Raw genomic sequence first — 25,399 nt, 5'->3', positions numbered from 1 at the left:
GAAAACCAAATATTCTATTAATAGTTAATGAAAGGATTGTTTGCTTAGGAAAAAAACGTGAATTGCGTTTGCAATCCTAACTCACCTAATTCACTTAAATGTGTGCATGGCTTCCGTGGTTTTGATATTTTTGTAATTTTGCTTTTGAGGACTTCCCATTGACATTAAATGACTGGGGTTTTTTTGAGTTTTGCCCAACAGTTCAAATATTTGAAGAGCATTATACCATATTCTTCTACTAACCCTCAGAAACAACCTCCTAGCCAGACCCACATCCCACAAACGCACGCGCTTGCAGCCATCTCGATGCTGCCGTAAACCGCAGCAAGGACCGACCCGTCGGTGCCAGGATTTGGCACTGCTCACCTTGGTCACCGGGAGCGTGTCGCCACGCTTGGAATGATGTAGGGGACAGAAAGTTCTTTGGGGACCACTTGGCAATGCTGACAGGGACGTAAGATGAGACCTGGATGAAAATAAAGCAGAATTTTTCCATTTTTTCATGCATTATTAAAATTGAGATTTTAAAAATTAAAACTTTATTTTTCCTTTAAAAAATGCAACAGATGTGTGCGAAGACAAAGCCGGTGCCTGCAATACCTCGTGGAAGCCGTTTTATAGTTATGTTAAGCAGTTACCGGAGGAGAGCACAGTGGAATGACTGCATGTATCTGTCATATGTTAATTAGGGGAATCTGTATAGAGCCAAGTTTTATAACCTTGTTCAATTTTAAGAGGTTTTTACAGTTACTGAATGCATTAAAAACCAGAAAATGTTATGGGGATTGTCCATTGAATTCTACACACTGGAAAGCTCACTTGTTGGGCCTACGGGGAGAGCTGATTTAGTTTTGCTATATAGCCATATGAGTACAACAAGCAAAACAACGGTATAAAACTGTGCAAATCAGAGTCGGCGTAAACCACAAGGCACTCGGCAATAAAACTTAATTTGACTGCAAAAAGCAATTTATAAAAGAGGGCTCTTGAACATATCTGGTTCCTCTAATCATATCTAATTATGGATAGATATGTTCTGTATGTAGAGCATCAGGAAAGACGTTGCATGTTCTCGAGCTGCAGCGGTGAATGCTGGAGCCCTCACTCGGGCAACATTCCCCCTTAAAGCCAGTCTGCATTTTGCCTCGGGACTGCAGATCAGACCCCAAGAAAAAGAGATTTGGGTGAAATGTCTTAGATAAGCGGAGGGATTGCGCCGCGAGTGACAGCAGCAGAGAATAAAACATGGCACTTTTCACGTGGCGGTTTGGTGGCTGCAGCAGAAATGACCCCGTCCACTTTGTTTTCGTCATAGGAGCCATCCAATTAACTTCAATGGGGCCACCACCCCTGCATGCCTGCGGGGAGGATAGATACCCTCTCCCTTCTGCCCGAGCCCCTTCCCACTCAGGTTGGCCCTGCCAAGGGCAGAGAGGACCCCACCACCATCACCATCGCACAGGGCAGTAGGTCCCCCCAGAAAACCCCTGGGTACCTCCCCAAATCACAGCCAAGGTGCCTGGCAGTGGCTGGAGTGGTGTCTGCTCTGGTTTTTCACTGTCAGGCATCCAAAACAATTATTTAGTTCCCAGCTGGAATTGGGATTTTGCAAGGAAGCTGGAGATCAGGGCAGAGGCAGGACCTTCTCCCAGGATGGACTGCAGGATGCTCCGACAAGCTGCTGGGGGACAGCAGAGGGGACCCTCCTGGGTCTCCATGGCCAACGAGGCTGGAGGAGGCAAGAAAGGAGAAGGTCAAAATTTGGGATTCACCACCCACCCCCGAGGGGCACCCAGAAGCATGGGGTCAGTGGCAGCATGCACCATCAGCAAGGAAGGAAGCGGCCACGGTGTGAATTATCACTGCGTAATTCCCAGACAAATTGAGTTAATAAAGCTGTGGCCTAATTAAACCCCATCCTTTGCTCCCTCCCTTCTTCTCAAGGCAGTGCAAATCCATGCAGTGTTTTCACTTCTGGGCAGGGAATCCTGGAGCCTTTTCCCAGAAAAAAAAAATATTTCCATTAAAGTGCTTCTGCATTTCTGTAAGCTGGGCCCTGCAAGACCTTCAGGTGAAATGGTCTGAATAAGCAGAGAAGATAACAGCAAACAAATTCAACACATGATCAAAAATTTTTTGTCATGCAGTTACTTAGTAATTATGTCAGAAATGGGCCAGGTTGTCCAATTAACTCCACCAAAACTGTTTAGACCGGAGCGACAAACAAGATTTGAATGAGCATAAATTTTAAAATGAGCAGGGTTGAATACACAAATGAGGATAGTGATATGCTATGGAAATTTCATATGTCTGAAATATACTCACACAACAAATACAATTAAGATTTGGCACACCACCCTTATTTCAGGAGATTTAAAATGTAACAGCGACAAATAACATGTTTTCCACAAGAAAAATGTGAAGCAGCAGCTTGATCTGTTCTCAGTTTTCACAAGCAAAGTCCCGTCTATTATAATCTTGTTTTTCTCAGCCATAAACACAGTGTGAAAAAAAAAAAAAGAGAAATTTATCTTGAATATGGTTATAGTTATTATTTACCTTCTGGGGATTTATTAAGCATGTGTTAGGAGTTTAGGTATAAAATGAAATTGTTTTTTCGCTACATGGATGTCTTCTGTGACTATCTGTAAAATTTCATTAAGGTGTTAGACTTGATATTGCAGATCAAAGTAATCCCAAGAGATTAAGGAGACCCTGCTAATTGACTAAGGTCATGTACTGCACTTCCCACTGGCACTTTGGCCTACATTGACAACAGAGGAGCAGTCCCATCTCAAAGGACCATTCTATAAAAATACCATTTTCTTTATCTGTAGTCCAGTTTTCACACCGCTATGATAACAAGGGATTTCATAAATCCAGGTGGACTGATTAGAGTTTTGAGTATGTAACTTTCTGAGTAAAAAATATACATGATACTTTTGAACAATTTTGACATTTTATCTTACCCTTTAAAACTCACGGGAACATATTGCACGTTAGGTGTTTAAGAATAAAAAGTGTCAGCATATATAGCAAGTTCCATCATTCAAACTTGGCACTAAAGAGGATATTGAAAGCGTTGCTGCAGACCATTAAAACCAGCTAATTTACAACCAAAGACATTGTTGCATGAAGTGCCAACTTGGTCAATAATTAGGGCTTGGAATATATATCCAGCTTTGACAAGAGAAAGTTCCTGAAAACCTTTCCCTGTTGATCAAAACATACACTATATTACTCTCAACTGGATAGTCACTGTTAGCTCCATATTGTGATATTATTGAAAATTATGGACTATCGAGGGGGCGTGGTGAGGAATTATTACTGCTGTCAGCAAGATTTGTGAACCCATTGCTGAGATATGTGCTCCCTCTCGGATCCTATGCTTTGAAATGTGAATGTTGGAAAAGTTGGAGGGAATTCAGAAAAGAACTACAGAAATGAAGCACGATTTGGAAAATATGGCTTTTTTCTGTCTTCATCATGGGAGAAGTAAGGAACTCATAGCCAATTGACCAGAAGTTTAAGGGTAAGATTTACAGTTGCATGGAAATAATCGGGGGAGCTCAGATCATACAGCTCATTAATTTAGCAGACTACGAATAAGGATGACTGACAACAGCAAACCGAGTGAGAAAGGTGCAAATTAGAGATTAGCTGCCATTTTTTAACTCAGTAAGTTATACACCAAGTGATTTTGCCAGTCTTCTTCACTGAACGTCTTAAAACCAAACTTTTTTTTTTCCCCCTAAAAAGTGTGCTGGTTCAAAAAGGGGTTTTTAGGTCTGATTCACTGGTTGTTTTTCCTCAAGTTTGTCCAAGTTCTTCTTGAAGGGAAGATTCAAATTTGAGGCAATGTCACAAGCGATGGGTACACTGCTTATGTACTGGGTACATTTTAATGACATTAAGGGATGTAACAACCACCCTTCCATTCACCGGATGAAATCCCCCTCTAAGCAGAAGGATAGTAGAAGTCTTATGACATACATAAAATGTGTGTCGTTTGCATGGAGATGAATTTCAGACTTTAGAAGCCAACAGAATCACATTTTCCATTATGTTCACCCAGCAGAACGGATTTCATTAATCAGCCTATCATCAAGAGCTCAGTCCTACCACATTACTCACACTAAGTAATACCTAAGATGCAAATAGGTCCACTAAAGCAAAGGACGCATCTGGAGAAGTTGTGTCGTTCTATAAGTAAAGGTGCTTTAATGGACTTTGAGAAATCCCTAGTTTCACAAATGAAATTCTCATACCCTTTCAGCTCTTCAGAAAGGTCTTGAATAAATAAGTGATTCAACAGAAGTATTTAATCGCCTATAGCACTGGAGAACTATGAAAAAAGTTAAACTGTTGAATGATGTACCTGATGAAAACAGGTAAAATTTACCATATACTACTTCTTTAGCTCAAATAGACAGTTCGAAATTCCTTTTCATTCAGCAATTGACGTTGAACTCTTTAAGCCACCATCTTGAGTAAGGTACAGGAGGCCTTAAATCCTAGTAATATGGAGAGGCTTGGTGTAGATGAGGCTTTTTTACTCTTGATCCACTGGAATTCAACATGCTGCCAGTATTTTTATGTTCCATATGCCCATTTAACGATCCTATTGCTTGGGAAGGCTAGGTTTATCTATTATAAGTAATAACTGTCTTTATACTGAATAAAATGTTTGTTTCCTATCTTGCTATAATTTTCCTGAAGTTGGCTGGATGCTATATTTTTCTTGCTTTATATCCTAAACAGTACTATAAAGTTTGAATGATTGAACTGACTAAACAAAGCATGACAAATCCCAACTTTTATAGTTGCATCACATTGCCCTTTGGTAAATTCTTCGAAGTTTTTTGACCTTCTTTTTCTCCAAATGTAAATGAAAAGTAAAAAAAAATTATTCTTCCCACTAAATTGAGTATTTGTGTATTATTCCTTGCAAAATGCCTAATAGATGTTAGATGATTTTTGTACCTTTTCACATAGCTAGTTTGTTAGTTGTTTCATATTGCCATCAGTGGTATGTGAATCATTTGAAAGACTCTTTGGGATAAAATGTGGAAAAAGAATGGTATATTTGTTAATTGTTGTTTCCGTTCTTGCTATGATCTTTGGCAACACCTGCTGGTGGTAGTATGCAGTGCTGTAGCCACTCTACATATATGCCTTCAACATATAGACCTTCAACTGGCCGCACAATCGCTATCCAACCGCAAAGAGCACAGACTCAGTCAGTGGACTTGAAAATATCAGGCCAAGTTCATGAAAGCATTTGCATAGGCTTTACAGGCTCAAACACTCTTTCATATTAAAATGTGCCTGATTTTGTTTATCAATGCATCCGCTGTGATTTGTAAAAGTTGCAATTTTACGGTAACTTAAACCAAAGAGAATTTTGTACACAACACCTTCAGCACACTTTCTAGTAACAAGGTGTTTTGAGCAGCAAGATAAATAACGTTTAGGCATCTAATAAAAACTGTCTGGGTTTTTTTTTGGTCTCAAATCCTCTTTTTTACATAGTACAGCAGCAAAGCCTTGTATTGTAGGTGAAAGTCTGTAAATCTGCAGTAACTGAAAAATAACAGAAGGCGCAGCAGCATTCTTTATGTTAGTCTATATTGATCGGCTCTAATGAGCACCAGTGGAGCTGTAGCTAATGGTGGTATGTCTGGTGTTAAGGGCAAATGTGGGAGAAGATTATCAACCCAAGGGGTTTAACAGTTGCTGGACTGCCCTCAGCCCTCAGGGCAATGATGCACTTGAGAGGTCACTGTATCAAATGAGGGAAAAGATTCAGCTTGTGCTGCTGGAAGAAATGCAGCAGGAGCTGTATTTTAGCCGAGACTACAGGCATCAACAAAACAGTTACTCTGCCGTTTGTTTCTTCCCCTCTCCTTTCCCCCGACCACCATCTACCTAGTGTTGCATTTCTAATTAAGAATCATAACATCAGGGATCTGGTAAGGGATAGCACAGAGCTGCTCCAAATTAGTCAGGCTTGAATATGCGCACAGACAAAGTAGGCACCTTGGCACAATCAGTGCAAGGGACTCACGCGAACGCCGAGGAGAATGACAAGTTACGGGGCAGAATGCTTTTACACCTGATGCCTGTTTATTACCTGGGGGTGTCACGCTGCCATTTGATGTGAATTTGCTTGATATTTCATTCACTGTGTTGCTTGCCACCCCCTTCTGAGATCTGAGAGGGGCGAGATGAGTGACCACCAGAGCAGGGAAGGCCACTGGGCTTCCAGGGAAAGTTAACTGGCAGATACGAGAGAATGCTTGCAGTAAAATGTTAGTGCAGAAAGGAAGCTACAGGTATTCAAAAAGATAAAAATGAACTGAGAAATGCCTTGAGGTGTATGGCATGTTGCACTTTCTATGCTTTAATAGCATAATGGAATAATTTTAACCATGTGAGGCTCCAAAACACACCAAGAATGTCTATTAAGAACCAAGCAGTGAGATTTCAAATATTTATCACAATAAATACTAAAATATATACCTATAAAAAAAGAAACAGAGTATTTTACTTAATGTTGTAAATAAGCAAATTAAATATTACCTTAGCTCCATTATGCCATGGTACCCTGTGGTTATGGCAAATTATTTATTAGGTCTTTAAAAATTCTAAGACATGGATTCCTCTTGTTCCTTAGAGACCGATGATGGGTCAGATTATTAAAAACTTCACAGTTCTAATTTTTTTGCAGTGTTAATATGCAATAAGGCTGACTCTAGCATTCTTTGTTCCAGTCAGGGATGTTCCAACCAGAGTTTTGCCTGAACAAGAATGAAGCAAGTCAGGATTTGGTCAAAGACAAAGAATATTTCCTACCACTGTCAGCAAAAAATAAGGCTTTAGACTGTTATCGGGATGTTGACATGAAAATACCTGAAATAAGTGGAGCAGGCACTAAAGCTGGCATGCACACTCACTGGGAGCAATGAGGCTGGAGACGATAAGAAACATTTTCTGCAAAGAAGCAGGAGCTGACACATCCGACGCTCGCTGCCTGATGGGCTCCAGCTTAGGGGTTTTATGTCTGCCGGCTCCCACCACTGTCCATTAGACAGGCGCCCGCACCAGGGATGCTGCAGCCACAAGTGACACTAATGTGCTCAACTATTGACACTGGGGAACCCACAGAAAAATGTGTTCATACCTGTGGTTGCATGCACGGTTAAAAAGAGAACCAGTCTGGCAAAACAGAATGAGGGAGCTTGCATCCCCGGTGCTTCATCTGTCCCTATCCGCATGCCCTGTTAATGCTGAAATTTCCAAGAATCCTAGCAAAAAAAATACCCGCGTTATTTTTAAAGTACATCCTGAGAGTATTTATGCATTTCCTGCTGTAGTTTGAATTCATACTTGGTTTAGGCAACACCATGCTGTTCCTTTACAATAGGAACCTATGAGCAGATTATGTGGCAAATTCATGACATTTATTTTCTACAGACTTGACATCGTAAGCAGCTTTCTAATTCATAGAGTTACTGAGATTTCTTCCCATCGGAAATGCTCGGTTGCTATGAGCGGTGCAAGGCGAGCAGAAGATGGCCACATCTGCTGAGCCTGCAGAAGTGTTACTGTCATACTGACTTACTGACAAGACCAAGGCTGGGTTTAGAAGCTTCAGAGGAAAAACAAGATTCCCAGCTCAAGATGAAGCAAAGAGCTAGATAGCATGTTTCAAGTGAGTGCTCATCCTCTTCAAATGTTTTTTAGGTCAAGATATTTGTTTAAGTACGTGGTTTTCTCCTGCTCATATTTCAGTCTTAAGAGCCCGGTTACCCGTGTAGAATTGGATACCCACACACACAAAGGACTGGTGAAGTTTGAGAGGTGGGACCTTGTTTTTATTCACGGACTTTTCAAATACTCTAAATCGCTTCCACACTCTTTGTTATTGAATTTTAGGTTTGGACATATTTCATCTTAAGAAGGTCATAGACAAGCTTTCAGAGGCCTTCATTCTTCTCATGACAGAAGTCACAATTTCTGTCTATATAGTAGCAAACTCCATAGTACAGAAGGACCAGTTTCAAATTATATTTAGAAAAAAAGATCACTATGCACCTAAGTGAAACATTTTGGCAAAACGTTTCTCTGAAAGGTTAATGTGGCTAATAGAACAAGAACAGTTCTGTAATCACTTTTTTTCTTAAGGAGACTTTACAGTTTTGTAATGCATTATTTAATTTATTTCATACCTTTTGTTCAACATGCTGTACCTTTGGACAGATAAATGTCTGGGATTTGAAATCAGCTTTTATTGGTTTAGCTGAACCGGCAAGTAAAGTCCAGGTAAGAAACAAGTGTTGTTGAATCATTTGATATTTCTCTTTCCACAGCTGTATCTCTTTGGTTTGAGGTAAGTACCGTGTGTGCATTAGAGAGTTCATCAAAGCCTGCAGAAGAACGAAGTGGAAATGCGCATCGCAACACTGGCAGGACAATGGCTCTATACTGGGCTTACTTGGGACCCTGCTATATTTACCCATACCATGGATGCTAACTCCAAAATCTAATTAGTCAAAAATGCCCCTTCCAAAGCAAATAGAAAAATGTAAACGAGCACAAACTTTAATGTTACCAAAAAGCTAAAACAAATAACTCGGTGATCATAATGACATTTAGACAGCAGTTTTAGAAGTGATTGGTTTACTCGGATCTTTTGCTGTGACAGGTGTATAAGCATACGATCTGGCTCTGCAATGTCTGCAACACAACTCCCTTGGAGTTTAATGATGTGGGACTCCAGCTAAGGGACCTATCTTTTTCTTTTTTTTTTAATAGTTGGTATTGACTAGTCATTTTGAAATGTTTGCTTTGAAAAGGACATGCTATTTATTTTTTCTTTCCATTTAAATATCAAAAATAAAAGATCTTGCTTTAGCTCAAAACTAATCCATACAATGAATAACTACTCGGTGGCATAACAAGTTTCCTCGCTCAAGTGAAGAAATATTTTCAGCTCTGGAGATTAAGCAGCCACAAAATCTACCTCTTCACCCAACAGTCTCAAAAAATCTTACCCAGTCATTATAATCTAGTCAGTAAATAAAATTTTGCTGGTATTTTTTTTTTTCCACATACATTTCAATCACTTAAATGAAATACAACTATTTCAGGGGTTTATAGGAAATGCACAATATTTTCTTTGCACTGGAGGTTCTCACTTTACAGTATCCTAGCCTTCACCCTTTAAACACCACTAAATCCCATAAGTGATCCCAAGATGATGCTGTTTAGCACGGTACTATTATTTTCAATGAAGCAGCAAGTACTGCTGCACGAGCACTTGAAAATGCATGAGCCTTGCCAGGTTGTGAGAGGAACCCAAAACTTGAACCTTGTACATTGCAGAGACAAAAAAAGAGGAAAAAAACCTCCAAAACCAAAAATCGTGCTAATTTAAAGCCACTTTAGAAATTAGCCTGTATTATCATAAGGCCTGTTCCATATCTACAAATCACATGGAAATCCCCTCTTAAGGAAGCATCCCCTTTCCTACTTATTTACTGACCTCCTTTTGGATAGCATTGGCTCTGCTCTCTGCATCCTAACATCTTCCTAACACCTCCTGGGGAATCCAGCCACATGGATCCTCCCGTACACTTCCCTTACGGAAATAACATCCATAATCCACGTCAGCCATGGTGGGGTGAGAAAGTTTCCTCATCCTAACTGTCCTGCTTGGAGCATCTTGCTGATGATTTAAAATAGGCAAAGTGCCAATTAAACCATTCAAACTCAAGCCAGCACAACTGGCCATAGCTTCTCAGCAAAGCGGTTCTGCCATTTACTGCAAGAGGAGCTTGGCTGAACTTTCAGCACATTTCCCCTACCACAAGGTTACCTGTGAGATCTTTGGGTGATGGAAAGCTTTGAACCTTAAAAAATTCTCACAGGTCATTTGAAGAATATATAATAACAACGTTCTTCACTTGCTATTAGAGTGAGACAGCCAAAAAATGCCCAATTGCCTCAGTGAAACATGACCCAACCAACACTTCCCACTCCCTGGCTTCCTGGGGTTTATAGGACACTCTCCTCACTCTTTTTAATTCTGTGCATCTTCCCGTCTCTGCAGTTAAAGCCCGACTCAACACAGAAAAGGAATCTTCATACTGTGGTATTTCCTAAGTACCCAAATATTATACTTATAGGAATTCAGCAAGGTCTCTCCTGGCTGAGTTCTCCTCCCTGGCTGATGGTTTCAGGCTGGGTCTGCAGTGGGTTTCAACCAGTGCAGCTTTGCTGACTTTAACAGAGCTCCACTAAATTACTTGAGACAAATCTTAGGCTTCTTATTTAAACAAAGCTCCTAAATTGCTTGAGGACAATATAATCACACAGTAGAAAAGATGCGTTTGCCTAACTAGTCATTAACTTTCTTAAAGGTCAAAATATTAAATGTCATCTCAGCTCTGAGACTTCCAGGACTTGAGCCTTCAATGGACTGCATTATGTGACCAGACTTTTTGGTCAGAGGATGAGACACTCCTGTTTTCGGGAACTGTTTCCATTTTGACTTCTCATAGCCAAAAGGACAAGATTTAGTGTATCTATTAAAGCTCACTGTGAGGAACTCTGTTAAGAGATCTGTTAAATGAAATTACTACCACTAGCTCCCTCCACTAGTTTTGACCAAGAGCTTTCTGTCTTCAAGATTTATTCCTAAATTTTTCCTTCTAAACTGTTCCTTCTTTTTTTTTTTTGGTGGACCATCTCTACAGTGCTTTTATCTTTGTCCACATCAACTCCATTTCTACCTTTGTTCTCTGTCATCATCTGCTCAGTGAATAGCCCTCCCGTGACAATTTACCTGCATTTCTTGCAGGTTTCTTAACATCCAGGCTCCATACTTAAGCCCACTGCCACTTGGTTTGGTCACTGGGTTACAGAGTTCACTCATCCCTTAATTTATCTTTGTTTTCTTATTCCAGAGAAAGAGTACATTAAAAAAGGTTTCTTTCCAAAAATAATCTCACAACGTTCAAGCATGGGCTTGGTGCCATCCCAGAATACATACCTGGTTCCCCAACACAGAAATGCTGCTATGCCTAAAATCGAAGAGTGATGGTTTCATAGTTAAAGAATTATCAACAGCAGTGTCACTAATAGTGCCTTGACACAGAAAATAGCAAAACCTAATTCAATACGGCGAAAACTTTGTTGACTGAGAAACAAAGAAATACATCATTTCATTACCTCATCATGTAAAATCATTAGCAGTAAAATGACAGCAAGGAGAGAAAAATCAAGTGCTGAATCATGAAAAGAGTCAGCAGATCAAGGTCTTTCTTCTAAAAAATCTTTAGCAGGGAAAAGAAGAAACGGTGGATATTATTTCCAATTATTTCTCAAATTGGAACAGAGAAAGGAAAATAAAAAAATACACACACACACACACAAAAAAAATCCCTGACTTGGTGCTACTGGAGTTTGTAGCTGGAAGGAAAGTCCTTGCTTATATTGAAGTAAAGTTCTGAAAATAAGCAAAGAACAGATTTATTGATTTTTGGTGAAGTCTGGGTGTAAAAAAGAGAAAGAATAAAGAAGTGCTCTTTGCCCGCTATGTCCAAATGACATCCCCAGTGGCCTTCTTAATGGTGGGGGAGGGGAGGGGGCAGGTGCCTACCCCGGCACATGGACACAACTGCCCTTAGGCTAGGGCTAATGGTATTGGCTGAGCCTGCTGTAAGCCTCTCTTTTCTAATAGCCAACTTTCTCTGTGCGAGAAGACAGACAGATATTGATTGGTCCAAATGCCCTTGAGTTGACAACATCTGAAATGAAAATCCACAAGGCTAGCACAAACTTTCTGCAAGTTCAATTTCTGGAATCTGATTATGAGGCTGGACTGTGAAACCGTTCAGACATGTAAAAGGTCTCCTTTTGTCGCTGCCTTTATACGTGTAATTATCGGGAGGTAAGCGACTTCGTCAGATTTGCTAGACAAATGGCAATTTTAAGAGGCAATTTAAGGGTAATAGCGTTTTGATTAAAGGAACAAAGCAAGCCGTCTCCATTGAGAAGTTTAACGACAAAGGATCTAATTCGCAAAGACGCAGGTCCCATTTCCTAGCTCTAAGCAATAATTAGGTACAAATAAATAAAATATGCATTCTCTTTTCATCTGCTGCTACAAGGGGTGCTTTCAAAAGTTACTGAACGGTGTTAGAGAAAGCTACACAATTTAAAGAGTTCACCTTTCAAGGAACTCACTTCATCCATGCAAAGTCTAAGGTTCAAACTAACGTTGGCTACCAGAAAGTCTGGTTTTGTTTTCTAATGACTTTGTTTTCCAGAATTAAAATATTGAAGTTACACTTTGCAAATGTTAAGGATGGGGAATGGAGAAAGCCGGAGGAGTTTATTCATACCTTATTAAGCATTCTTTTTTTATTCTACAAATTCCTCCTAAATCAATACATTGACTACTGTATAAACCTTAAATAAAGCATTATTAAAGTGGAAGCAGTGTTCCTGTCTTAGCAGGTTATTTAGAAGCATAAAAGATACACTCTTAAGAATCAGTCTCATGCCAGGTAAAGTACAGCTGGAATACACATTAAATTTATTCAGTCATTGATTTGTAATGTTGATCCTCCATGGCTTCATGTTTCTTTTCTCATTAATCTTAGTTAACCCTCTCAAAACAATGCCAACATTGTCGTTTGATGTATTGAAGATCCAACATGCAGAGGATGCTGCTTTCTAGACTGTGATTCCTGTCATCAGCAGGGCTAAAGTCACAGAACCAGAGAATCTTGTTCGCGTGGTTTTGTGTTAAAAATGAAAAAAAAGTTTTCTCTCAGAGGGAGAAACAAGCAAAAAAAGAAGATGCTGTCCCAAGACAGGGTACCTGAATGATTTGGCTGCATAGTATTAATAGATCTGCTGGAGGTCTCCTATGGGGCAAGGAGCAAACTGCTGTGGTGCTTCCAGTAATAAAGAATCAGCTCGAGAAGAAAGTCACTACAGAGGAAGGCAGAAAACTCCAAAGAACTATCCTAACCTAGAAATTAAGATCTCTGCCTATAAAGTGCCATTAACTATTTTAATTTTAGATTCATCTTTTTAAAGTATTTCCTCCTTCTACCTGCTGCTCCTTCCTATCCACCTGATATCGGTGCTTTTGCAGAGAAACTAGCTGAAGAGGAGGAGAAGTCATTTTCAGAGGAACCAACGGCAAATACGCCCAAATGTGCAGACACTGGGAAGCCTCGGGCACTTAGCACCCTCAGGAGGTGGCACTCATCGTTAAACCCCTGTCCTTCCCCGTGCTGAAGGGATTGGGCTTAACCCATCGTTCCTGGGGACTTCACCTTGGGCATGCAGAAACCGAACCGCGGCGATTACTAGCCACTTCTGAAAATCTTGCTTGATCTCTTCTGGGCAAGCGTGGGTACAATATATTCGTCATCATATGTCATGACACATGTGACAAATATCAGCTGTTTAGACTAAACAGCCTACTTCCATCTCATCTCTGGCTGCAAAACCGTAACTAGGTTCATAGTCCTTCCTGAGGATGCAAGTGCTTTTGTTATAGATCAACAATATGGGCTTTGATTTTAGCATCCAGCTTTCTTTAAAATCCATCTGTCCTTTAATTATCATGTCCAAACTTCCCCATCTGACTTTTTAACGAGCTTTGAATCCCAACAATATACTATCTATATAGGACAAAAAAGAAAAAAAAAAAAAATCCCAAGCTTCCATTGTCCCTGTAATTATTTACAGAATGTAGGAGATCAAGACACAGATGAAGAATGGATATCCCCTTTCATATCCATAGAACTTACATTCAGCATCAAGGGGAAAAGTTTTAGCTGAAGATAGACTATGAAGTAAACATTAGCAGCAAATGTGAGTCTTGTTTTCAGTAAATCCATCCCTTGAAACTGTTTCTTCCTTCAGTACCAAATAGTCTTTCTAATCTTTTGTCTTTTCAAATAGCTGTGATAATATTAAAACCATGCTTCACAGCAAACAGTATTTCTGGGATTTTCCTAAGAGATGTGGCTTTGGATAAGAAAGTGCAATTGAGTTAAAGCAGTAGGAGAGCCCGGAGTCAGTGGGTTTTGTTGTGATCAGTTGACCACTTCCCAGTAGGCATCTCTGCAGTCGCTGAGAATTACTAAACACCATTTCAAGGAATATAGGTAATTCAGTCAACCAAAAAACCAAACAAAATAACCCCAGCATAAAATACATTTTAAAAAACCCTACTGGCATGTGAAAAGCAGAAATCTGTCGAGCGTGCTTTGAATCATTCCTGGTGTACTTAGCTAAGTAAAAATCAGACGGACAAAATTTCGTAGTGTGCACATGGATTAGAAAACAGATATTTCTGTAACCACTGAGATATTTTTGAGACAGAGAAATGACGAAGCTGGCTTTCTTTTCCCAATACTTAGAACATGTCACACCTTTCATGCAAGTATGTCACAACAGTTTAGAGAGTAAATAAGAATACACTATTTGATATGACAATTCAGAGAAGATATTACAACTGAAGAACTTCCTTGCTGTCAGATAAAAGCGTGTCAGATTTGCCCTGCGCCGAGCATGGCTCTCTGTGGCCTGGCCGTGATTTTTGCTGGAGTGCCTAAAAAACCCAGCTTGTAATCCCTGCCATATTTTCTCATAGCTTTTCACGGTGAATTGAAGCTGGCTGATAACAGCCACGATGAACAGCTGAGGAGCGTTCAGGTACAGCTCACGCAATTCTCAGGCTGTTGTCTTTTCACTTAGAGTTCCTGATCTATCATCAAAAACATTCTGTAAAAAATTCTCAGCAGGACTTTCACAGCCACTATTAACAAGTAAATACACGTATGTACGTCCATACAGATGTCACACACTTTTCTAAAATACCAGCGCATGCAAAATTGAATGAACAAGATCTGTTCGTATTTTATCATTATTGCACTTCTAAGACAATACTCTCCTACCTCTATAAAGAATGATAGGACAGGCAGGCTGGAGTAGCTGCAGGGGATCCTAAGCCTGTTGACTGCCAAAGCTGCTTACTACTTAACAACTGATCAACTGGCCCCCAAGGCAACAGCTTAACAAGCCCCAGTAGAAGTGGACTCAAGATTTCTTCCTCAGCAAAGAAAATGAAACCATTTAGCAGGTATGACCAATATCTAGAAAGCAAGGGTAGCAGCACCAACAACACTTCAGGTCCCCAGCTCTTTAGAAATAGCGAGGTATTTTTAGTCTGATGTCCTGAAGTCGAGCACAGCTTGGCTAATATGGCAATAAGAGAGGGGAAGGTGGTCCGGGGCCGCTTTGCAGAGACAGAGCTTGCCTTGCTGTGCCTTGCACACTTTCTGCCTCCAACCCCACCAGCGAGAAGGGATGCTCGTGGGTGCTCCGGGGCAATCCTCTGTCATACATGTGTGTGTGTGAGAGAGGGAGAGAAAGAGAGAGCTTCAGTACCGAAATGCAGCAATTCCTCTGGGGTGAGATGTGGCAGCTGTTTACCAGCACAAAGCAATTCTGTACAGCAGTTTTGGAGAGGAAATGAAGAATACTGTACTCGGCTGAAACTACAGGGGGGATTTTAGGAAGGCAGAATTTAATTACCCACCTGGAATTTGGCCAGGACACCAGGGCTCACACCTCTGCTCTTGTGAAAAGTGCCAAGGGGTCTTTAGGAGTAACAAACGGTCAAGATTTGGGGTTAGCGTTTCACCTGAACAACAACGCCTTCAATAACATTTCGCTCCTTAACAGCATGCTAAGAAAACTTTATTGAAAAGTCCTTGGATTTGCAGTGGAGTTACCATGAAGAACAGCTTTTCTTATGAAGTTTCTCTTTATCTCAGGACGATCTAGAAAAAGCCACCTTGTAACACGTCTTCAGGTCCACTGCAGGAAATTAAAGGAATATTTGCCATTTTCAGGCAGGGTAGACCATAGAGACTGCCACCTAATATATCCAGGTTAGCTGAATCAGCTCCATAGCCTAACACGATCCCTAAAGCATCCATACTCTAGTTCTTCCATCCCTCGAGTTAGCAATGTTCTTCTTAGGAGTTGTTTGGGAGTTTTTTAGCAATTTTTCAAAAGGAAGCTTGAACCTAGAGGGAGGGTTGACGTTTTTCAATTTGTTTCTATGACTTGCTTTTTTATAGTTTTAATCCTGCAGCCATCAGGAGAGGTGTGAAGAAAACCTGCAAGGGCAAACCTTATTTGAAAATTGGAATGACCTGTTGACAACTCACCTTCCTGCACACAGATTTATTAGCATATGTTACTTGGTGTGTTTAGTGGGGCGTGTTACTTGCATGACTGGGCGAGAGTTCTCCACTTCAAATTTGTCCTCTGTTTTCACTTCTGCCTTTTCTTCCTTAGCCATATTCTCCAAATTAAACATGCAGCTTTTTTAATGTCGTTTGATCCATGTCTCTAACTCTTCATTTCTAGATCATTATTCACCTTCTCCCTTTATGAATATGCTAAAGAACTTGACAATAATGAGGCTGCAGATCGCTGAAACTACCCTGTTTAATGTTAACTGGTGTCACACCATTTCTTTGTATTTTCTACTCATAATAGACTTTTTCTGCTTAGATTGGAACAAGAACTGTGTTCTGCTCCGTGCCTCTGCATTGCCCTCTGTAGAAGGGCTCATAAACATTCTTGTAATGACCAGATTACTACTATTAATGGACAAGGTATCAATTCTGCAAGCCTATTAAGTGTCCAGACGCTTGCCATTTGCAAAAGCTTCTTGGAAAAAGTGAGAGTTCAAAAACCCTGGCTACTCTAAAATGTTTGTGACAACTTTTGGGAAGGTCAGAGTCCTCAAGAAGAGGAAACTGTATAAGCTGGAAGTCCTAAGTTTTTGGAAGAGCTGTGCCAGACCTCCAGAGACAGCTTTTGGGTCTACCAGCAAGCTCCAGCTTTTCTCAGGTATGCTCAAGCATTGTAATCAAGTTTGCAAACGCTAATCTGTCATACATTACAGCACTCTCGATCTGTAGAGAGAAGCAAGGATGGTCTTTAGGACCCAAGTCAGTGGGGTCCAATAAGTAGAAGTAGAAATCGAACATCAGAGCGAGAAACTAGTATAATGTCATACCCAGTATCGCATTCAACACATGAGAAAATGGATGACATGTCACACATGCCATGATCTCAGTGAAATAACCTAAGTACAAAAGAACGGAACAAAACAGTGTAGATCCACTCAACAAAAATATAAATAAAAACTTTACCTCGAAATTCTAGGCATGACTGCTCTTGCAATGCTGCAACAGTATGTGAAATGTGAGCTCCATGTCTGCCAGCACCAAGAGGATTTCAATATCACAAGTCCTAATGATTTCTATTGCCTCATTGTAGCATCCTCTGAAAGAAAACACAGGACTGGATCAATGTAGTCATTGACTGACTCAGTGTATGGATAACTGATGCACATTAATACAGTCTACATTCAGCTGGAGTGGTCCTCAGAATTACAACTAAAGTTACAAAAATGCAATCTTCACTTGAACCTGAGCAATAGCTGAATTGACTTTTCCAGCTCTGTTTTCAAGTAGACGCTGCTAGCTCCATTGCAAGGCAGTCTTGCAAGCCCCCAAGCACCCTCTCCGTAAAAAGCGGAGTACTGTTAGGTGAATTAACCCTCAGACACAACCCATCATAGCATACATCTGCAGCATTTAAAAGTACTTTGCACTTCTAAAGCATCTCTGTAGAGTATACTGATCTATAGGTGCTTTATATATACTCTTAAAAACCTCACAGGAGATGGTGAGAGATAAGAATCAATATTCTCATTTTATAGATCAGCAACCAGATTAAACAACATACCAAAGGCTACACAAATTTTTGTACCACACGTTCATAAACTGGAATCCTGTTCCGTTGCTGGGATGCATATAGGATTTTCTCCTAAACTATAAAACTCATCTTTCCCTCAGTCACAATGAACTTGCCTGTAGCGTATAACAATTCTGCAACTTTACGGCTTCCTTTGTTTCATCTGTTTGTTTTACTGACCCAGTATCACCTCTGTAACACGGAAACCCAGACAAACCATCCAGTCCTGCTTTCTGCCATAGCAGAGCAAGGGGATTAGAGAATAACTGTTCAGCCTGTAAAACTAAATTGCATATACTGTACACACCATACCCCATTTTATGTGCCGCAGAAGAGATCTTGTCAGTGCAGCTGAGGTCTGAACTGGGTCCTAGGTGTTACACTGTTTATTTCAACAGAAAAGTGACCAGAAGGAGGAAATCCCTATGACCAATAAAATTAACACCGTAGTTCACTAGTACCCAGAGGCCAATGGCAAGCCATAGGTTTCAGAAGTTTGGGGGGATGACTACCTAGCAACCAATAATTCATCCAGCCAAGATAACTATTCAGAGTAAACAAATACAGACCCCCAAATATAAGTTTTAAAAGAAATGAAGCCCTACATACCTTCTTTCCAAGTTTTCATCTTAAACTTTGATTAGTCCATTTTTTGCAGTTTGGTCCATTTTTTTTCACAGAAAACCAAGCAAAAGCTCATTCTGTGCCAAGGGACTATTTTGAAAGAGGAATGAGAGGAAATTTACAGACCGGGTTTAAAGTTTCAAGATCCAGAATTTCAGAAGGCAGGATTACAAATTGTGCTTCAGTGTGATTAAGTTGCATTTTTGGGTGTTAGTTTGATACATTTCAAGAGGAAAACTTCCTGTCTAATGAATTGAGAGAGTAAATTAGCAGGGTACTGTAAAACACGATTACCCATACTACAATTACTAAAACAATTACTGTTGTAGAATTTCTTATTTGGTATATACCTTCTATATTGATTGATGATGTCATTTGGAAAATAATTAATAGGTAAATGCCTCAAAATAATGTTAATTTTTGAATATTTGAAAAGTACTTTTAAATACTTCTAAAAAACTTTTTTTTTCTTCTTTTTCTTCATATTCCTTTATGAAAACTGGTAATTCTAATTTTACCATTAGAATACAGATCAATCATAGAGAGTCATTTCTACCACTTTGTTTATTCAGCATGGCCTACTTCTACATTTAAACCAGAGAGACCATTACTTTTCTGATGCCACACAAAGTCTACCAAGTTTAAGCAAGAATATAAGACATCACTGTGATTTCTTAGAAATAAAATTAAAAAAAAACCCAACTTTCCCTGTGTTAACTTATTTAGCATACAGTCATCACAACTCTTTGGGGAATCATGTTTTCATGTAGGCACCACTAGCCAGAGATTTATCAAGTAACAGTATACACACGGTACAAACTTCTGCTCCATTATCCTTTCTAAGGAACGCTGAGAAATAATTAATTATGATCTCAGCTATAAAAGCTTTTGTTTCTTAAAAATATCTTCTCACACTCCTTAATTCTCTACTTCATTTAATTTCAGAAGTTCTCAGTAATGATTTCCCAGTTATTAGCAACTCTCAAATGAGAGAAAGTGCTATCACACATATACAATTGTGGTATCTACAAGGCTAAAATACAGCTAAACCCCAAACATTTAAAATTCAATATCTAATTATTTATAGATATGCTTGCACGTTTGCTTCTATATCTTCCTTCACAATGAAAAAATTCCAAAATACCTGTTGGTAAGTAGCCTAGACAGATGTTAGATATGTTGAAAACTTTTTGAAGATTTTAATTCTAACCACTAAGAAAAAGTTCATCAATATTTTCATGTCTAGGACTACCAAAATTTTTTCTTTTCCAGTGAAAGAACTTTGCTTAACATCATGGGTCAATCAAGTGTTTTAGTCTCAGGAGAAAGTGGAAGAAATCACTTGAAAATGGCTGGAAAAAATCTTAGTTCCAGAAGGAGTTTTGAAAAGGTGGACTCAAGGTCAGTAAAGTGCTAAATGCTGTTCCCGGCTCTTGCCAATCCCTTGGTGATCCAGTTCATACAGCAAGTTGATTAGAACAAGCAGAGCTGACTGCCTTAAAGATGCCTTGTAATTGACCACAGTGCATCTGTTAGACTTGTAAAAATAAGGTATATTTTATGGAAAGCCAAGGCATACTTGTTTACACATCTTGGAAGAGGAAGAACAGATGCTCAGTGACTTAAAAGATACAAATACATACGCCGTGATTTAAGTCATAAAGATGCATAAACACATATTTTTAAAAATGATTCTCAATTTCCCTTAAAGATCTGAAAAGCTGTGCAACTTTTATGTCTAATCAAAGCAGATAGCAGCCTTTATATGATAAAATTATTCTTCAGAACAGAACTTAAACATACAGCAGAAGTATCTCCGAGTTGGGTTAGTCCTGCTTTTTAAGCCTGTATGCATAAAGTGCAATGATCAAATTAATGAATGTCATGGTGTTTTGGAGGTGACTCTTCCATCTAGAGAACAAATACTACTATTGACCTGAATCCCAATAAACTGACATTATCGTGTGCCAACCAGTCATTTTTATATTAAGAATAAGCTAGTACATGTAGAATTGATTATAAAAGCTAAATGCTCTTGGGATCCTCTATAATGAAATTAAGCTCAACAAGCTCCCAGGAAAGCTAAACAAACTGTCCAAGCTTGTGAAGCTTTGTTTAGGCTGGGGATACTGAAAAAAAAGGAAGAGAGGATTTTAAGATTTTGAAATAGGTTTTCCAAAAAAGATCATCTCACTTGTTAAAGCACCTGCGGAATTCCTTAGCTAGAAAGAGGCTTATTGTCATCTTTTTTTTTCTTACCAATATAATTATTAATTTGATATATTCAGAGCCAGTTCAGAACATTTTAGACTGCAGTAGTTGACACAGCAATTAGCTGACTGTACGAAGTGTCTGATTTTAACATCAACTTATCTTCTTGTTTAACTTCAAGGGCACTGGGTTTTTTACATCTCTAGATCATAAAAGGTGAAGTCATGTATACGAGACCGTTAGAATAGAGGAGGTGAAATTTTTACACTATAGTAACATAATGTATAACAACATAATTATATTCAGGGAGAAATCAGTACTTTTTGTTTAGATGCATTCATATGTAAGCTTTCTAGACACAATATATACGTAGCTTTCAACAATAATTTCAGAATTTTTGTCACTAATAATTTCAGAATTTTTGTTCTGTAAAGTTTCAAAATATATTAAGAGAATCAAATATAATAAAATTAAGTTTTTACCAAAATTGCACCTGTACAAAGAAATTCATGGTTTAACCAATTTGAGTCACTGGGATTTACTACACGAAAAATAGGGTGTTCTATCAAAAGAATAAATTAACTTTACTGCATTTTATGACTATAATTTGAATTTAATGGTAATTCAGTAAAAACATTTACCCTACTTTGTAACACAGGTGTCTGACAAAGAACAAAGTCAAAAACCTCTATTTCAAGTCCAAGTTGTTCTGTGATTGACATACTGTAAAAATAATACAACAGAGCTATCACCACATTGGGTGAACAAGCAAAAGAGAACGTGGATTGGAACTCACGCTCATTTTTATAACTTTGTCAGAATTGTATGAAGAACCTTATTTTGACTCAAACAGGAAAGATGATTTGATGCTTTCCCTTTTAGCAGTATTAAAAATCACTTCAACAGGACTGCAAAAGCTTGGGGAATAACTCCGTAACAGTTGTACCTGTGCAAACCTTATCCTTCCATGCTCACCTAGAGCTTCTGTATTTTTACAGATTTTCTATGTAACAAGATTACAAAGGCTATGAAGTCACTGTAAGCTTTTTCAATTTGTATGGATTTCTTCTAAAAATAGCGGTTGAATGCATGAATTACTTGGTGGAATTCCATGACCGCTTATGCAGAAGGCCAGACTGGATGACCATAATACTCCCTGTTGGTCTTAAAATCCATGAGTCAATTAATATATGAATCTGATATAATTTAGAGGCTTGTTTTCATGGATCCACTTGAGATTAAATATAAATGGCTAAGCTTTAATTATTTTAACATCTGATATTTGTCAAGCAAATTACTTCAAAATCAAACCATGACTTTCCATCCTGGTGAAAACATTTAATTACACTAACTACTAGTAAAATTAGTTCAATCTGGTCTCAAATGCTTTTGGTTAGTGTTAAATACTGACATGTCTATTTATCATCCCTCTGGGTTCTAATGCTCAGTAACGTTTCCCAGTTCCATCCAGGAAAATGTTCATGCACTCACCTGCAACAGAAGCAGCTACCTGTGCCTTGTGATCTAGTAAGCATTTCCAAAGAGCTAAAGAGTAATAAATACCATTATTATGAACGCGAAAACCTTTCAGAAGAGCTAAACCCATGGATTTTTGTATAAGCTTAAGAACTTTTTAAAAAAGCCCTCAAAACAATAACTCTAGGTCAATAAAACATTTGTCAGTGACAAGGTACTTGCAAAGCCAGCTATTCTGTTCCAGTAAAAGGCAGCAATGCTTGGGCACACAACCAACTGAAGGTATTCTGATTATTGATAGATCACCTTTCTGCTGAGGACCTGACAATTTTTCGATACCATGATTCGCATGGAGAAGATGGTAGAACTGAGAGAAATATATTTTCATGCACGCTTCGATCTATTTTGCTTGCTGCATCTGCAAATTTCTTCAGTAAAATTCTTTCACGCTGCAAAGATATTTTTGGAAGTGGACTGACAGTGAGCTAGGCCAAGAAACAGAGGAAGTAATTGTCTGCTTAGAAGCAGAGTGTTGTTTAAAAATGAAATGTTTACAAACATCAATGTTAATTTTCACTTATGGTTATTAATATGAGCGTGACCACAATAAGCTGAGGTAGCAATATTGCTTTCATTCCTTCATACTGTACATTTTCTTCATGACAGTAAGAATCGCTCTAGCACTGCAATAGCTGGGAGTAGTAAGGTGAAATACGGCAGAAAAATAAACGTGTTACTGAAGACTGTGACAAAAACTGGATTTGATTTCAACAAGGTCACATCCTTAAAAAATCACACATCCTGAATGCATAACTCATTCTCACACTCTTGAGTTGCACTTACGTGGGAGGGTGGCCTGCTAAAACCTGTTTTAAATGCACAAACTGATAAAAATTAGTGTCCTTGCTTTAACACGAAGAATTCTACAAACCTGCTCAAAGCCACCCACCACCTGAGTAGCTGACTCAAAGTCTGGGCAAACATTCGTGTGCTGATGAAGAGTCAGCTATAACCCATCCCATGACCTAAGGTGAGCAAGTCACGTTCAGAGATAATTAAACTAATTTGAACCTATGTAGAACTGAACAAAATTAAAAGTGAGCACCTTAATATTGCAGAAAAAAACATATGTTCTGTTTAGCCAAAACCAGCATGAGATAACTTAATTTAGGATTTCACGGATATATTAAAATGTATAAGGGTAGAGCTAAGGCTGCGTATGTAACCTTACCTTGAGAACTTCTCTCTGCGGAGATTTGAGCAGAAGCTGCTCCTAACAGCTTACGTTTCCCTGCGTTGTTTTTTTCCAGGACAATACACACGCACTGGTAGAAAGGTGTAGTCAAATGCAAAATGCACTTCGGGCTGGTAGTTCTGATGTCCTTTAATCTTCCTCTCTTGATTAACAGTAAGGGCTTCCGTGAAGGACAATTGACGTGGTGCAATAGGTCATTTTCCAGTCTCAACCTTGACAGTGTAATCAGATACATGGCATGCTTAATAGAGGTCAGTTAATGCAAAGATTAAAATTAACTGGAAGTCAATAAGGGAATAATAAAGGAAAATGATCACCCTGTTGCTCCTACTTTGTAAGAGTAAACCTTACATTGCAGGCCAGTAGTAAAAAAAAAAAATTTCATCGCAAGTGATCCAATAGGCCTTCATAAGCCCTCCAGCAAACAATTTAATGATTTCAGGTACCCTTTAAACTAAGTGGCCAATCACTGTTAAATCCTTTGGTATTCATTGTAATAACATTGATCACGATGAACTCTTTTGGTATTAATGTGGATGTAATATATACCTTTTTAATTATAGAACAAGAAAATCCAATTACCCCTTTGCCTCATCAAAGTTCTTTGCTAGCTGCGACTATTTAAACATACATTATGAAACATTCAAACTGAAAGAGATTTTTGTGCAAAGCAAGGGCCAAATCCTGCCGGATGCTGACCACTCTTAACTCGCCGCAATTTCGGGAGAAAGCGAGTGTGCCGAGCACCCCTGAGGAGATGCACGGCGCTTTGCAGGATCAGGCCTTGATAGCACGTGGAAAGGTAGAGGACGCAGTGAGCAGCTTCAGGAAGACCCTGATTAAAAAGGCAGAAAGCATTTGTTTATATAATGGAGTGGAAGCTGTTATGAACAGTTAACACGATCAGTAGTTGGGATGCAATTCACTCTGTAGAAATGGGAAGAAAAAATGATGAGCTGTGCAAACCGATCTGGTTTTATTCCATGTGCCACCGGCTGAACTCTCCACATTTTTTGACCTGGCTCCAGGAAACAAGTTGTATTCCAGCCTAAGTCAACTGGAAGCAGAAGCTCGTGTCCTCTGATGCCTCTAAGCCTACTTTGCAGCCAAGCAGCCCAGCAGATGAGCAGCTCTATCTTGCCGGCCTTTCTTACATGGGTAGAGATCTGCTCCCCGCTCACCACACCATGTGGACGGGGACTATTTACACAAGTTAGACCACCAGGATTTTTCCCTGCATCAATAACCAGAAAGAATTATCTGGACGAAAAAAAAAATATAGCCTTCCCAAGGGATCAAATCCTGCTTTCTTATTCAGTTCCTACTTTGGGAAAACTCTGACAAGCTGAATATAGAGTTCAAAATTTAACTATTGGGAGATAAAAGCAAAAAAAATTAAAGTTCTAGAATTAAGTAGTCCTTTTGGAGCTGATCCTCAGCTGTAAATAAAGCTAGCTTCAGAAATATATAATTACACAGTGTATCAGTCAGGTTCCCATATGCAGTGGGCGTCAACCTTTTTGAAGGATGAGATCAGCCCGTGCCCAATGATTACACTTCATTAGTTAATAAAAAATGGGGGGGGACGGGACAACGACGTGCTCAAATACATTTATTGTTGTCCCTTCCTAGCAACTGGCCAAGCAAACCTCACGTCAGAAATGTAATTTTTTAATATTTTTTTTTTTGGCCACTCTGTCAGTTCAGTCCCATAAAAGCAGCATTTGCCAGAACAGTTCCAGCAGAACTTCATAATCTCACCAAGAACTCAAAATATCGCAGAAACCTGCTCTTGAAGGGAACCTATTAGGTATTTTCTCTTATTCCAGTTGAAAACTACCACAAAACCACACACAAAAGGAAATTTTAATGACACCTCCAGTAGATTAATCTAGGCGTAGCTGTCCCAAATGGCAAGCTATAACAGAGTTAGCAAAGCACACTGCTTGCAGGTAGGTGTAC

The 25,399-nt window shown here is 39.2% G+C and overlaps 1 long non-coding RNA gene across 1 annotated transcript in view; it reads right to left on the bottom strand.

The window, feature by feature from the left end:
• Positions 1–362: 362 nt before the first annotated feature.
• LOC138687815 (uncharacterized) overlaps positions 363–25,399 on the bottom strand; it is a 49,420-nt gene continuing 24,383 nt past the window's right edge. Inside the window, exons 6-8 of the long non-coding RNA XR_011326952.1 lie at positions 17,265–17,397; positions 1,496–1,729; positions 363–466 (exon numbers count right to left, since the gene is read on the bottom strand). This is a non-coding gene — a long non-coding RNA (uncharacterized lncRNA). The remainder of the gene's footprint in view (positions 467–1,495; positions 1,730–17,264; positions 17,398–25,399) is intronic.

This window comes from Haliaeetus albicilla, chromosome 11 (assembly GCF_947461875.1).
Source record: "Haliaeetus albicilla chromosome 11, bHalAlb1.1, whole genome shotgun sequence".
Lineage (NCBI taxonomy): Eukaryota > Metazoa > Chordata > Aves > Accipitriformes > Accipitridae > Haliaeetus > Haliaeetus albicilla.
Note: the sequence above shows the minus strand (reverse complement) of the source record. Positions and strands in the feature narration are given on the sequence as shown.